The sequence below is a fragment of the Pinus tabuliformis genome, chromosome 6 (assembly GCF_031772625.1).
Source record: "Pinus tabuliformis cultivar Carrire ecotype Pingquan chromosome 6, CPIR1, whole genome shotgun sequence".
NCBI lineage: Eukaryota > Viridiplantae > Streptophyta > Pinopsida > Pinales > Pinaceae > Pinus > Pinus tabuliformis.
This window is the reverse complement of record NC_142292.1, coordinates 781227849-781245197: the sequence shown is the minus strand read 5'-3', so window position 1 is coordinate 781245197 and position 17349 is coordinate 781227849. Positions and strand designations below refer to the sequence as shown.

The 17349-nt window shown below is 38.1% G+C and overlaps 1 protein-coding gene across 1 annotated transcript in view; it reads left to right on the top strand.

Moving 5' to 3' along the window:
- Positions 1 to 17349, top strand: part of LOC149261057 (uncharacterized) — a 180720-nt gene that overhangs the window by 36277 nt on the left and 127094 nt on the right. The gene's annotated exons all lie outside the window — the stretch shown is intronic.

Genomic DNA, 17349 nt, shown 5'->3' with positions numbered 1-17349 from the left:
TTTGTATTTAAAGTGTCAAAATAACCTCCAAGATCAAGTTGACTTGACAGCTAAGAAGTTGACCTCATTAGGGCATGTCATCCTCTTTGGAAGCTTATATATAGGAGGAACTCAACCTCCTATGGACACTCACTCTTCTTCTCATCATCTAAGCGAAGGAGAAGTAGAAGAAGGTTAGCGAAGAAGGAAGACGGACGAAGGACGAAAGTTTGGGTTGTTTCGCTCTCTCTCTCTCTCTCTCACATGTACATAAAAGGAAGGCTAGGGTTTCCATGTTGCAAGATCAAAGCTGAGGAAATTGCAAAAAGAAGGTTGTTGCAAGATCAAAGCTGAGGAAATTGCAAAAAGAAGGTTGAAGGAAGGTCTATTAGGTCACCTACAAGCTCTAGAAGAAGGAGAAACCCAAGCGAAGGTCAAAGGAAGCCTTGGAAGCTCTGAAACTGCCTACACATGTCGAGGCAACATCTGTTGTAGGGGCCGAAAATTTCAGACTTGCAGTAGAGGCCGAAATTCTGTAGTTGGGGGTCGAAGTTGTGCAGCTGGAAGAGATTTGACTGGGTTTGACTTGGACAAAGGAAGCACATCATCAAGGAGGTCAGACTTGGTCTTGGAAGGGTATTGGTCTTAGTCTAGAGATCTTGGAATTCATCATTTGAAGAATCTATATGAAGAGGAGATTTGCGGGTTTTCATCTCAAGTGGAGAGGTTTTGGTCCTAGCGTGCAGCCTATATCTTGTGTTCTTGTGTATTGTTGAGCTTCTTGTTTTGGTAGCTGTTTGATGATAAGAACAACATATTACTAAAAAGAACTTAATAATCAAGAAAACTAAAATACATCACAAGCAGTTATCAAATTGAAGAGAAATCATCTTAGTTGCAGCCCTTTAGATTTCTCAACCGAGTTCACTTTCACCAACTTGTGGAAACGTATTGGTGTGGGAGTTATGGCATTCAAATGGGACAATGTGTAATTTCTTCTCTATGTAACCATTCTTCAACATCAAGGGGGATATGGATCTTGTGATGTAATGCCCTTTCTCCAAGGCCCCCTTTTAGATTAAGGAGGGATGTTGAAAAGAGCGTGTGTTGTGACATTCTTATGTTTATAGCCCTCTGTTTGGCTTATTCCCATTGAGATCCATGCTTGGATTGATGTATTATACTTTAGATTTGGTGTCTTGCATTATTGCCACCCACCTATAATAGAAAGCTCACTAGATCAAATTATTAAACAAGGTTTCTTCTTGGAAAGTGCAATCATTAATCTGCATAAAACGTATGCAGTGTTTTGTAACGTGAAATGTCATCCTTACTTTTGCCTTCCTTTCACCATCAAATCCATCCCCCTTGGATCTGCTAACTTCATTTGGGCTGACAGTCATGATGAACTATTCATCTTGTCTTAATTTAGCTAGAATGGGGCTGGGAAGCCCATCACGGAAATAACTAGATGACAGAATCAGTTAAAGCTAGCTCGAGGTTTTGCAACTTGAGTCCTCCATGTTCGGTTTTGTGTAAGGCTGTGCTCACTACAAATTACGTTCCAAAGAAGGCCACACATGTCAAAGGAGTGATATAATTTGTTTCCTTTCCCACAGAGAGCATCAAGCCAAATAAAATACTTTTCAATGTGGGATTTGACTGTTTGACAATCCCTGGCTTGTTGCTCAAGATCTCAACATTGGAAATTCCACCAACACATTGCTGGTGAAGCTATGAATATATCTCCATATTTTCTAATGTATAAAGTTTCACTGTCATTTAGTTTTATCACAAGAGAATTGAAGTCCACCCTTTAGCTTTTGATTCTGGTTTTATTAGAATGTCAATTAAAAATATCAGACTTTTCAGAACTACAAATATCGGCACTGGTTTGAAATGATGGGAGTATAAAATCGTAATCTAAGGCTACCTTGTGACAAACCTTCCAGATAAAGTTTTGGACTCTTCTTCCCCTTCTCTCTTTGCTACTTGTAATCTATGTCACATGGTTCATGTGCGAGTTCAGGTTTGGTAATGATTAAGTTGGATTCAAATTCAAATTTTCTGATATGGTTCGACATGAAATTCGAAATATATAGAAGAAGAAGAAATTATTTTAACGTCTACGAGGCTAAAGATAGCTTATGGGACAGATTGTTTTTCCATCTGATTCCTGTGTTCGTTTTGTAATGATTAAGTTGGATTTGAATTCAAATTTTCTGATATGTTTCGCCATGAAATTCGAAATATATATAGAAGAAGAAGAAATTATTTTAACGTCCACAAGGCTAAAGATAGCCTATGGGACAGATTGTTTTGCCAACTGATTCCTGTATTCAGTGCTTTTCTTGCGAAGCCTCACAATAAACTCTCCCAACTTCTGGACAAACCCCTCGCTGAATAAATTATCCCAAGAGCTAGCTGCCAGAATATCTGCATAACTTTCCCTGCAGTATATACAATCTTTTAAATAAATTATAACATAGAATAATAAATTAAATTCTCCAATAGTTATGCTCAAATAATTCACATATCTTTATAACAAAATTCATATAAGTAAATTATATAATAATAAATGTAGATTAATATAAAAACTTTAATAATAAATTTTATACAATATAAAATGACATAATGTGAATATAATATGTAATTCTGAATATATAACATAGACAATTATTTATTAACTATCTCTTACTGAAATTGTAATTGGCGGGTAAGTAACTCTGTGTTCCTGACAACATCTGTGTATGAATGATTAATGCACGACTTTGTTCGGTGGAGGGAGGCCTGCAAGTTGCAAACAAACTCCATGAAAAAGTAGGTTATCGTCCATATTTCGTTTAGCCCCACAAAACAAAAACAACCATAGAGATCAATCATTCGCAATTGCTGGCGTAAAGAACCTATGGGCTGTGCAATCTCTACAATAATAGTCATTAATATGTAGGACAAGTCTCGAAGGGCACATTTGACGGCTGTATGGAGGCCCAATGTTGAAGCGAATGGAGAAAACTGAAACCCTAGGCAGGATGGATCTCGAAGGGCACATTTAATGATTGTATGGAGGCTTGAGGTTGAAGCGAATAGAGAATACCAAACCTAAACTGAACTTTAGCTGATGTGTGTCGAACCTAAATTTTATTTTGAGATTTGCTGAACTGAGAACTTTAAGCTTCGGCTTCCAATAATAATGTGCAGATTTGAAGATTTCATAAGTTATATTTAAATCTTCCATTTCAAGTAAATCAAGCTACCAAAAATATAACTACCAAACGTGCTACTAAGATGCCCTAATATTTGAGGTCTCCAAAGGCCCGGAAATGAGCAAAGCCTGAGTCGATAATTTGCCAACATAAAATTTTTGTTTACAGAAGTCCCAGCTTCATTGAATTTTTGTTCAAACTGTCAATATGGCATTCAAAATGTGGCTATTCAATCATTATTAGTTGGACGCTGATACATTTCACTGGTGTAGATCTATAGAATTTGTGGACAGATTTTTATTATGTAATTTCTATGTTTCTTTAAATAATTTCTATCTTCTTTGAGAATCTATGTTGCTTCCTATAACAATGAAATATTGCACCCACAAAGTGTAAAGTCACCAGCACCAAAGTGATAGCTTTGTGTAACTTAGGAAGGCTAGCAGCATCACCTTGGTAGTTCTTCCTCTCACTTTTAGTTGGCTCTTTTCCAACACGAGGAGGATATCCCTAAGCATAATTGCTAAGATGAGGGAGTGGAGGCTCAAGGTGATGTTTGAAGTGTAAGCTTTCACAAAACAAGTAGCTGTAGCACTAGCAATAGTGAAAAAATGAATGGTATGAGAATAATAAGGTGATGGAAACCCTAAGATCAATGCTTATCAAATCTTGGGAAAAATGGAGTAAAGAAGCATGGATCTAAGTGGGCGATTCTAAAAATATATAAGGAAAAGAAGGGCTGTTATAAAAGCCACAAATCATTCTACCTTGCTGAAAATTATCTCAGAAAATTAATCTTGGAGAGATAGGGGTGCCACTTCTAAGCCTAAGTTGCACTGAAACAGCTACGGGAATGGGGTTTGAAACGGATACAACGAATTTTCAAAATATCCGGTTACGATACGGCAAGGAAGTGGCATATATATATATATATATATATATATATATATATATATATATATGACAATAAAACTTTCATGTTACCATTCATCTTTTAGAATCTAGATTCTATGTTTAAAAATACATAATCATCATCATGAATCCCACATAAACAAATCATCATCACCAATTCAGCTTAAACATTGTCATCATCATTATAGATTATTATAACATTCAACATATCATCAAGTTTATGTTTCCAATTTCAATCATCAACATCATCTTTTAGAATCTAGATTCTTTGTTTAAAAATACATAATCATCATCATGAATTCCACATAAACAAATCATCATCACCAATTCAGCTTAAACATTGTCATCATCATTATAGATTATTATTACATTCAACATATCATCAAGTTTATGTTTCCAATTTCAATCATCAACATCATCACCCAAATTAATAATGCTAAACGCACACTACAATGTACAAATTACAAAACTGAACTATGACTGGCAGTGTACTATCATATGACATATTATGGTATTCAATGTCCATTGTTCAAAAGTTTAAACAATATCATAAATTACATTTACATATCATCAAATATTTTTCATCCATGTAATTAAGATTCACATCATCATTTGGATTCTATCCATGAGTGGGAGCATTGTTGCCATATCCACTTGAAGATGCAATTATTGGTGCCTCATCATCAAACAAAATCATATGAGACATGGCATTCAATGTCATATCCAAGTTAGGAAACTCTGGAAATGGATCCAAAACCCTTAAAAATGCTCGAAACGTTTCAAAAATAGGATCTTGCATTTCCAAAAAAATGGAAACGCTTTAGAATTAGGATCTTGGGTTTCCGAAAAATTGAAACGTTTCTGTACCGTATCGTACCTGTTTCTGTTTTCAAAACACCGAACGACGTTTCTGGGGTTTGGGAGAGATGTTTCCGCGGTAACTTAGCTCTAAACATAGTTATGAGGGCGATGTCATATTATTCATAAACTACTTATTTTGATAGATGCAAGCTTAACATATCAACAAAAGATATAAAAAGGATTATATCTTCACATTATGCCATCCAAATGGTGGTACTCCATTGCAAAACCTTCTTAACAAGTTATAAGGATTTCCTACAATATTCAACATGTGAGATAATGCAAACATAAAGTCTCACATAAAATAGAAGAACTACTTCCTATCTTCCATGATGTTTGTGAATGTGATGTATGTTACTCATGTATATACAAGGGTAACCATAGGAGAATTTTTCTCCTGTGATGCAAATTTCCAACCAACAACCTCACATGCCCCTCATATAGTGACCTCTAAGATGCTTCTCACTCATTATTGGTCAGCTCATTTACTTGATCAACATACTCATCTAATGAAGGTGGGTCAACAATCGTGAGGTATATTAGATCATAAGATACTTGGAAGTTATACTTGTTTGCTTATTTCACCTTGCTGGTTATCTTCTCCTTCTAGTTCAGTGAGGTTTTTCTTTGATTGTCTAGAAATGCATATGTAGGAGGCGTAAATAGAGGTAGCATGTCCACATGCTTCCATACTTAACACTCATCATTTATACCTTTATCCATTTTCCTTTCTTTTGGGTTGGTTGTTTCCAGTCACTTGTACTAGTTCCTTGTTTGCCTCATCCTATGGAAATGCCTAGAGGTTGATGCAATTGCAAAAAGAAAGAAGTAAACATGTGCCAAATGTTAGAATGCAAAAAATTTGCAAGGGGTGATTTATAATTAAAATCCAAGTTAGCTTGAGCTCTATCCTCTCATTTGGCTATTACCCCAGTCCCACGCATAACACACCTATCTACCTTGTATTATGTATTTTATGTTTTTAGGGGCTTTGAGGCCTAATTTGAGCTAAGCGCTTGGTTCCCCTAGGATAAATTGGGGAGTGCTAGCCTCATTTGTATCATTGTGCATTTAGACAGACACATTGCTCTTAGATTAAACATTGGTTTCCTATGGAGCACTAGTTGAGTAATCTTCTTGGGGACTTTGTTGATGTGGATGCTGATCTCCTTTCATGGATTACTATGGTGAAGCTTGGATGAATGCATGATAAATCTAGTAAGTGGATTTCTTCTATCTCGGTTAGTGTTTTATTGGATGAATGTAATTAAGTACTAAGCAAGTGGGTATAGTATTTGTTTCATTATCCTTTTTAAACAAACCTTTCTTCCAAGTCTTTGATGAATTAGCAAGTGGAATCCTACTTTTAACTCAAATTTGGAAATTGAGAGCCTTGATTCAAAACTCGAAGAAATGTGAGTGGGCTTACCCTAGAAATTTTGGGTCTTGTATCTACTCCAAATTCTTGAAGTTTGTTTTTTCCTAGATTCCATTAGTCCTAGATTGAGAAAAGCACTAGTCCTCTCTCTTGTGACAATCCATTATACTCCTATTTTTTTTTAATAGTTTTAGGGTAAATAAGGGTTTAATTACAACACTATCATATATTTTTAGCATTTAGTGTTTTGAATGTTATTGTCTTATGGTTGGCCACTGTTTGGAATATATTCAAAAATAAAAGTGTCATTTTAAGTGTATTTTCTAGTCCTAAATTAGGGCTGACGCCTCAGGTGATGGGGCTAAATTCACTACAATTATAAACTAGTCTATTGTTGGTATTTCTGATTTCACATGCCAATTGACTTCAACAAATTGTATTAACTTGATCATGTGGGTTTGGGAACTCTATTGAGCCTTTATTGGTCTTCCTAAGCCTTTAGAAGAGCCATAGGACCCTTTGAACTCAAATATGGAGATTATGTCACAAATCTACCTAAAACCATAATCGTTTGATCTCTTAGATTGGTGGTGATTGGTGTAGAACCATTAAGGGGCTCTTGACTTGGTTTGATTGGATCATTTGATCCCTAAGATCTAATGGGGGAGTCTCTTTTGTGTTGGCTATGTATCCTACACTAAAATGAGGGGAGTTGCTGCTGAGATGACAATGGTGACACTCCCATTGTTGCTCATTATCTAGGTCACTTAGTGAGGCTTTCCACTAAGGTGCTATACTTTGCTGTAACAATGTACAATGTAGCGCAAGGGGAGAACTTCTGTTAAATTATGCAACTAGGGTTAATTCCACTTTGGACAACTCATTTGATGAAGATAATTGTTGCATTAAATTCCTCTCTTCAAGAGGACCAAAATCGACCTAAAGATCACCCATTTTGGACAAGCAGAAGTTGGAATTTTAATTTATTCTCACTCATGTAAAATTGTTAAGGTTAGCCTCACATTTATGTAGGCTCATGATGCCCATTTGACTTGTCTTTTCATCCACATGGATTCATATAAATATATGAGACGTCAAACCTCATTAGGCATCTCATGCACTCAACACACATCTTCTCTCTCCTTCTTCTATTCGTTCGTACAACTCAGAAGTGGAAGACCTCTCTCTCATGCGAAGTACAGGTGTTTGTTTATGATTGGGCCGAATTATAGGGTTGACTGTAGGATGTTGATCAACGTTGACTTGGGCTTAAATAACATGATATGGCTACGTTTTTGGGTGACTCCTTTCTATTTTAGTAAGCCACAGACATTGGTGTCAAAATCAAGGCAATCCAAGCTCCTTGACCGAAGCCCTAAATTGTAGAAGTTGACCACAGGCACCATCTCTATATTGACCAGGTTTGACTGTTCTAATTCAGACTGTTTTGGGCTCATTTTGTTCAGTACAGAAGGCCGCATAAATCTCTCCAAGACCGAGCTCCTTTGATGATTATTGGACTGTTGTAATATCTCTGGTTAGGGGATTCTTTGATAGTGGTTGACTACTATTGACTTGAGCAGACTGCAGGAAAAACTAATTTGACTACAGTTGACTCCATTGCTTGGCATTTTTACACTATTTGGATATTGAATTGAAATTGGATAATGTACTTTCTCTGTTGAATAATTCAAGACAATCTAATAAGAAGAAGATTTGCAAGGGTTTTCCCCACAGTGGGTTTTGTCTTAGTCATTGACCAAATTTGTCTCTTTTCTCTTGGTTTTCTTTAATTGCGCATTTGTCTAATTGTTCTATATACTATTACTCTATTGTCATTGGATAATTGATGAAGTAAATTGTTAAATTGGATGCTATTGGATATTGCTGAAGTAATAGTTGTAGCATAGAACAAATTGATGAAAAATTAACATGGCATCAGAGCTGAGGTGAAGACAATCCCAAGAGACATAGAGCAAGAGCATCCATTTTCTAGAAGCTGATTGAATTTGGGAAAATCGTTTGGTAAAAATGTCTTCCTCTTTCTTCAAGGGACATGAAACGATGGATGATTCATCTAACTTTGCTGCATGGAATGTCAGATTGGAAATCATAGCTGACAACAATGATGTGTTGGACTTCATTCAAGGAAGAGTACCTGAGCCTCCAGAAAATGCTTCCGCTGCTGTAAAAAACAAGCATAAAAAATGTGAGTTAAAGGCAAAGCAAATTATAGCTGATGGTTTACAAGATAATCTACTTGCTTATGTTGGAAATTTGAGAAGGTCCAAGGACATGTATGACAAGATCGCTGGCATGTATGAAGTCAACAATTTGAATGAAATCATCTCTTTGAAAGATCAACTCAAAGACACAAAGATGAACAAAGGAGAGTTCATGCAATTATACATTATGAGGATATCTCGTGTTAGAGATCAATTGCTAAGAGTTGGGGAAACCACACCTGACAGAGAATTGGTGATTGTAACTCTAAGAGGCCTCCCTTCCATTTGGGAAACTTTCATTACTACTCTAAGCAACAACAACAACATCCTGACATTCGATGAGCTTGTTGGAAAACTCACTCAAGAAGAATCAAGGATGATATCTAGAGGAAGAATTCAAGGATCAAATGAAGGAGAGCCCTTTGCTTACGTTGCTCAAGGAAAGAAGAAGAATGCAAAGAAAGGGAAGGGAAAGCCATCCAAATCAAGAAATCCTCCTCAATCCAATCAAGATTCCAAAGAATCAAGCAGGAAAAATAGAGAAGTTGAGTGCTACAATTGTCATCGAAAGGGTCACTATGCTTGTGATTGTCCCAAAAAGAGAGATGCTCCAAGAAGGAACTCTTCAAGGTCTTATAACAATAACCGTGGCTTCAACAACAATGGGTCATATGAAAGAAGAGATGATATAAGAAGGAATGAAAGAAGTAGAGGCTCCCCCGATGATCATGATGATAGTTATCGTCCTCCTAAAAGGTTGGGAACTCCAGGTATGAATGCAATGTTACTAAACAATCTGAATATATTCTTATTTCTGCATTAGATAGTTCATCTCCTCCAAACTCTTGGGATAGTTGGTTGGTTGATAGCGGGGCTTCTCATCACTTTTCTGGATACAAGGAGGTTCTCTCTAATCTGGTAGAAAGGGAGACAAATTTGAACATTATCATTGGTGACAATATCACTCATCTCGTAAAGGGATCTGGTTCTATCAAATTTCACTTGAACTCTGGGGAATCTGTTTTGCTTCATGATGTATTATATGTGCCGAGATTGAAGAAGAATTTGGTTTCGATATCTACCTTGGAGGATAAAGGAACGAGGGTTGCATTTATTAAAGGAAAAATACATACTTGGCTTGTTGAATCCTACATGAGAAATGGCTTCACATTAGGAACGAGGTTTGAAGGACTATAGAGTCATCAGAATACCCCTTCTAGCCATGGTCCATAATACAAATCTTCAAAGCGAGTTGTGACACTTTAGGTTGGCCCATCTACGCTATGATGCACTTCCAAAATTGAAGAAGTTGGTTTTCGGGATCCCTGATGTTCAAGCTCAACATAATGGAGTATGCCCTGGGTGTGCTCTCAGAAAGAAGATAAGGGGACCATTCCCGTCTAGGGAAAACAAGATGGAAGAAATTGTCCATCTCATTCATTCTGATATATGTGGTCCAATGTCTGTGCATTCACTTGGGGGTCATCTTTATTACATCACTTTCATTGACGATTTCTTAAGAAAGACATGGATCTACTATGAAGCACAAGGACGAGGCATTCAAAATATTCAAGGAATTCAAGGCTTTGGTGGAAAATCATACATGGAAGAAAATAAAGATCTTTAGTTCTGACAACGGTAGGGAATATATCTCAAATGAATTCATAGGATTTTCCAAGAAGGAAGGAATCAAGAAGGAGACCATTGTGCCTTACGCTCCCAAACAAAATGGAGTGGTTGAGAGAAAGAATAGGTCCATTGTGGAAGTTGCTTGAGTTATGCTTTGTGATAAAAAACTACGAAAGTTCCTTTGGGCTGAAGCAACAAACACAGTGGTATATGTTCAAAACAGGTTGCCTCATCAAGCTTTGGACAACAAGAATCCCGAGGAAGTATTCATACGTGTCAAGCCAAATATTGGTCATCCCTAATTTTTTAGTTTCCTTGTGTACTTGCATGTGCCGAAGGACAGAAGAAACAAGCTAGAAGCTACAAGAAGGAAAGGTACGTTTGTTGGATATAGTGAAGATTCTAAAGCATTTAGAATATATATTTTTGGTCAAAGGAAGGTTGAAGTTAGCAGGGATGTTACATTCGATGAAGATCTTGCCCTTAGAAAAGCAAGGAATCTCCTTCCGCCTCCTCCTCCTGAAGACAAGAATGATGATATGGACACTCTAGAAGGTCCTCCTATACCTGAATTTGAGAAGGACATTGTTGATGATCCCATGGAGCCTATGGACCCCTTGGATCCTCCTAGAAGTGATCCACCTACTAGGAAAAGATCACTTTGGCTCAAAGACACTCTACGAGATGTCGAGAAACATGCTTTTGCTCGTGGAACTTTTAGGGAAAGAAAGAAGCCATGCAGGTACCAAGCATATTTTGTAGCCATGAGCAAATGATTCAAGCTAAGCCTAGTACCTTTGAAGAAGCTGTGAAGGAACAAGTCTGGAAGGATGTAATGGCCGAAGAATATGAGTCCATTATGAAGAATGATGTATGGGATATTGTGTCGGGACTAAAGGGAAAACCTGTGGTAACCTCCAAATGGCTGTACAAGATCAAGCATGGGGCTGATGGAAGCCCGCGGTTTGACTCAAAAAGAGGGAGAATATTACGACGATATATTTGCTCGTGTGGCTTGATACACAACCATTCGTTCGATAGTAGCCCTTGCTGCAAGTCAGGGATGGACTCTCCACCAAATGGATGTAAACATCACCTTCTTACATGGTTTGCTACAAGAAGAAGTGTATGTTAAACAACCTCTAGGATTTGAAGTTCATGACAGAAAGACCCATGTATGTCGATTGGAGAAAGCTCTCTATGGATTGAAGCAAGCCCCCCCGTGCTTGGTATGCTCATATCGATAGTTACTTGATAACGCTGGGATTCACAAGGAGCAATGCTGATCCAAACTTGTACTTCAAAATGGTCCAAGGTATGCCTCTCATTTTGGTATTATATGTTGGTGACTTATTCATGACAAGTGCAGACCCTCTCATTCTAGAATGTAAGAAAAAGTTGGCTTCCGAATTCGAGATGAAAGATCTTGGTTTGATGCACTATTTCCTGGGATTATAAGTATGGCAAAAGCCAGGCGAGATTTTCCTTTCAAAAGGAAAATATGTTGTGAAACTACTAGAGAGGTTTGGCATGGTTGAGTATAAGTCCTTGCCTACACCTATGAAGATCAATTTCAAGAAGCTATGTGGAGAAGCCGTTGGACCTGACCTAGCAAACCCTTCTGAGTACAGACAATTGGTTGATGCTCTGATGTTTCTTGTGAATACTTGCCCTGACATATGCTTCGCAGTTAACACTTTGAGCCATTTTATGACCAAGCCTCACCATGTACATTGGGTCGCTGCCAAGCATGTTCTGAGATATCTACATGGGACTGTTAACCTTGGACTGAGATATGCCGTTGGAGATGTTAGACTACATGGATATACAAAAGTAGATTGGGCCAGTAATGTTGTTGACAAGAAGAGTACTTCTGGATGTTGTTTTTCGTCTCGGATCTGCCATGATATAATGGATGGGTAGGAAGCATAAATCCGTAGCCCCCAGCACTATTGAGGCCGAGTCTATTGCAGCTAGACTTGCGAGTTGTGAAGCAGTTTGGTTGAGAAAGCTCTTTGGAGAGCTATTTGAGTAGGTTCTGGACATGACAATCATTTATTGCGACAACAAAAGTGGGATTCGTTTCTCCAATAATCCCATGTTTCACAACAAGTCCAAGCATATCAAGATTAGATTTCATTACATTCGTGACATGGTGCAGAGAGGAGTTGTGAGACTCCACCGCATTTCGATTGATGAGCAGATAGTTGACATCCTCACCAAGCCTTTGCTGAAAGGGAAGTTCTTGGTCTTCAGAGATTGGATTGGTTGAGATGACCCTTTCGAATAAGGGTCCGGGCTGATCAAGAACACTGAGCAGTGCTCTTCCGCCTTGGTTGAGCTCTTAGGGTGTGTAATGGAGCTATAGGGCTCTTGGGGATGAGAGACCTCTGACCGATAGGATGCTGAGACTTGAGATCTCCCCTAGTCAGAGTATGCCCTAGTTAGTGTCCTACCCACTTTGTGGGATAACCTCTCCTATCTGTCCAATGGGATGAGGGACTTGGGATAGAGTGAGATCCCTACCCCTTGCAATAAGTGGATCTCGCCCAAGTTGGTGGATGCATGTGTTCTACCATCTGACTCTTTAGGGTTAAGATGGATGATCAGGGACAATAGGGTAGAGTGTGATCCTCATGTTGATCTCACCTATTGTTAGGGACTTTGGGATAGAGTGTGATCCCTATGCTTGGGGTAGGTTGGTCTCGCCCATTATCTTTGGATCCGAGTGGTAGCTATGGCTCCCCGATGATGACGATGATGATGGTTACGGGTGGTAACAGGATCTCCCTGATGATGATAGAGGCAAGGTGTTAGCTGGAGCTCCCCTGCAACATTTCTTCTTCTTTAGATTCGAGAATGTTTAGCATGAGATGAGTAGAGACAAGCAAAGATGGTACATGATGACAGGAGGATATGATGATCAATGGACAAATATTGACAGGTGGAATTCTCCCTAGTTGGGAGGGAGTGTTAAATTATGCAACTAGGGTTAATTCCACTTTGGACATCTCATTTGATGAAGATAATTGTTGCATTAAATACCTCTCTTTGAGAGGACAAAAATCGACCTAAAGATCACCCATTTTGGACAAGCATTTAATTTATTCTCACTCATGTAAAATTGTTAAGGTCAACCTCACATTTATGTAGGCTCATGAGGCCCATTCAACTTGTCTTTTCACCCACATGGATTCATATAAATATATGAGATGTCAAACCTCATTAGGCATCTCATGCACTCAACACACATCTTCTCTCTCCTTCTTCTATTGGTTCGTACAACTCAGAAGTGGAAGACTCTCTCTCTCATGCGAAGTACATGTGGCTGTCTCTGATTGGGATGAATTACATGGCTGACTGTAGCACGTTGACCAACATTGACTTGGGCTCAAATAACATGATATGGCTACGTTTTTGGGCGACTCCTTTCTGTTTTAGTAAGCCGCAGATATTGGTGTCAAAATCAAGGCAATCCAAGCTCCTTGACCGAAGCCCTAAATTGCAGAAGTTGACCGCAGGCACCATCTCTATATTGACTAGGTTCGACTTTTCTAATTCAGACTATTTTGGGCTCATCTTGTTCAGTATTAAAGGCCGCATAAATCCCTCCTAAGACCGAGCTCCTTTGATGATTATTGGACTGCTGTAATATCTCTGGTTAGGGCATTCTTTGACAGTGGTTGGCTACTGTTGACTTGAGCAGACTACATGCAAAACAAATTTGACTACAGTTGACTCCATTGCTTGGCATTTTTACACTATTTGGATATTGAATTGAAATTGGCTAAGTTGCAGGAAACGTGGCCCTAGGGGGCGTTTCGCCAGGGGAAACGAAACGAAACGCGTTTCCCCGTACCGTACGGCCTGGAAACGCGTTTCCGGCTGTACGACCACGTTTCCCGAAACGGAAACGTGGCCATACGGCCGGAAACGCATTCCCAGGCCGTACGGGCCACGTTTCCCCCAAAAAAACATTTGTTTTTTAATTTTTTTTTTCTAATGTAGATATCTTACATTTGTTTGCCCTAGTGTTGATATGCAGTTCATGGTAATGTTAAATTCTTAAAGTAAAAGTGATATTCTCCTTTATTTTTCATTTTCATCCTTTTACTTAAATTTTTAACATTACCTTGAAATGACTCAGGATGTTTGAGAGTGGTTTCGCCGTCATTGGATTTCATATGGAGAAAGTAGAATTTTAGATCTTACTCAAAATCCAGCAGACTTATCTGTTTTTCAGGATTTCAGGATTGGGGGGATTTCAATGTTTCCATTGGATTTTATCATGTACTAGGGTATGGAACTTGTATTTAATCGAGAGAACAAAGCCCTCTATGCAGGGGAGACTCCCAATAATCAAGAGAATGTAGGGTACTAGGGTATGAAACTTGTATTTAATCAAGAGCACTAAGGTCATTCGACTATGTAGGAGGAGACTCCCAATCAACCACGGGACAAAAAATTAGAAATTTCTCGTGGCTGATTTTGGATATTTCTATTTTCATTATGTGATTATTCATGAGCAAATGTGATGTAAATTTAGATACTTATAGTCTATGCATTGACAATTGACAATTTTATCATAATGTAATAAATTAGAATGTATCATATATGCTTTATGATTGCACATATTTCTTAAATTCCTAATATATATATATATATATATATATATATATATATTCGCGTTTCCCCGTTTCCAAAACTTGGGGAGGTCGCGTTTCGTATCGCTTCCCGTTTCGGAAACTCGTACCCGTTTCCCCGTTTCGTGCAACCTTGGAAATTGGATAATGTACTCTCTCTGCTGAATAATTGAAGACAATCTTATAAGAAGATTTGCAAGGGTTTTCCCCACAGTGGGTTTTGCCTTGGTCATTAGCCAAATTTGTGCCTTGTCTCTTGGTTGTCTTTCATTGTGCATTTGTCTAAGTGTTCTATATACTATTTCTTTGCTGTCATTGGATGATTGAAGAAGTAAATTGTTAAATTGGATGCTATTGGATATTGCTGAAGTAGTAGTTGCAACATAGAACAAATTGATGAAAAATTAACAACTCCTTCAATCCCTACTCTGCCAGCTCCCTCAAATGGAGAGAAAACTCCTTTTTATAGACGAAACATCTTTTCTCTTACAATAAAATACATTGTCTTCCTACTAGCTCCATGACAAATCAAATAATTATAAATTATTGGTGTAGATATGAAATAACGTCCAAAAATAACAACAAGAGAGTGGGTCACCTCTCAAAATTGTAGATGACCATGTCATATTCCTCATCAATTGATAAAAACCACCTCAATGATGCACCTTGCAATAGACCAAGTGATGTATGCCATATTGTCTCCACATGCAACCTCCAAGATGGAGCTCCAAGCTAATGCAATTAGCTACTTGTCCTCTACACAGGGAACATGCTCCTCAAGAAAACTCCTATATAATCATCTCATAATAAAATATTATCAGTGCCAAGTAAAAAGGATGAGGGTGCTCTGCAAGAGGTGAAATATTGCCAAATGTGGTGATATTTGACCATATAATGAAAAAGCATCAAGGAGAGGTGCACCCTAGAAAAATGTTTCTCAGGACACCTTAATGCATCAATCCATAAAATAATAATGCATGGAGTGCACCCTCCAGGGTGCATGCATGAAGAATATATTTAAAATAATCCATGACATAGGAGAGTGTACTCATGGTCCACCTACAAATTTCCTCCAAAGTGTGCCTTCCAAGATGCGTTAGTGAAAAGCAATAAAATATTCTCCTAGGAGAGTGCTCCAAAACTATCACCTCAAAATAGTAAGTGGTCCACAAGATGCATCAATACATGTGCAACCAATCCAATGTGAAATCTTGTGTGGCATGCTCCAATGAACTCCATGTGCCAAAGAGATGGAGTGCTCCACAAGAAAGGCTTGGTCAAACCTTCAACAACTTTCTTAGAATAGAAAGATCTTCATGGGCTCTTTCTCCATTGTGCAACCACCACAAGAAATAAATAAATGAGCTCCATGATCATTACAACTCCTCAAAAACTGCGCAAAGGAGTCAACACCAATAAAGTATTGAATGCTCAACCAACTCCATATGAGTGTGCCCAATTTCTCACATATGTGAACAAGGAGAGGGTGCTTCAACAAGGTTGACCAAGTATCAAATATCACTGCTAGGGAAAGGGCATACTCACAAATTTCCATGTCCACCATGTCATAAATCCGTGTATAGCAAACAAATTCCAAGACCAACGGGATGGTCCCTCCATTGAAGCAAATAATGATAAAATGATGTGATTTTCCTCAACACATGTGCCAATGAAAGAGTGCATTCGATTAAAGTGTTGTACCATGCAAAAATAAAGTTCGTCTTCTAGGAAAACCCCCCACCATGTTACGAACAGAACAACAAATTACAAGTTCTACCTAGTCTTGAACCTAGGGTGCACCACCAACAAGTGATTTTTACATCAATTACATCATTATTTCTTAGAAAAGGGAAGATCACCATGAAATCATGCAATACCCCCCCTTCTAACTCAAACTTAGGAAATCATAAATCGACAAGGGTATTAACATTATCAAATGCACCTCCCCTCAAGGTGATGTCTAATATTGCAATATTTTTTCACCTAGAAATATCCCACCTAGGGAACATGTATGAAAACGCCACATTCACACCATATGAGAAAGAGATATATGAAAGTGCAAATTACATAAGACTTCTAGTATATGCCCACCACACACTCAGTGAAGGGGGATTGTGTAGAATATCCCCTCCTAGTGACATCAATAACACAACGTCACTATCATACATAATCATTAGGATTCTTCATGAAGAATATGATGCAACTACCTCACATCGTCAACATCTAACTCCTTCGGGTGTCTAGGACCATGATACATGAATAGGGTGTATCACACTCCATTTGAACAAGTATACTAAGACAACACCATGATAAGGTGGCATAATCATTAAATCTATACCAATGGTGTAATCCACCATTCAAAGGCATGCAAATCTGAGAAAAGCACCAAACATAATCCATCAAGAATGATCACCCACCAAAGTGAAGTGAGTCATCTCCATCCCCAAACACCAACTTAGCCAAAAAATAGCATCTGGACACAGAGAGTGTGTAACCCCAATCTATCTAAAAGCTCC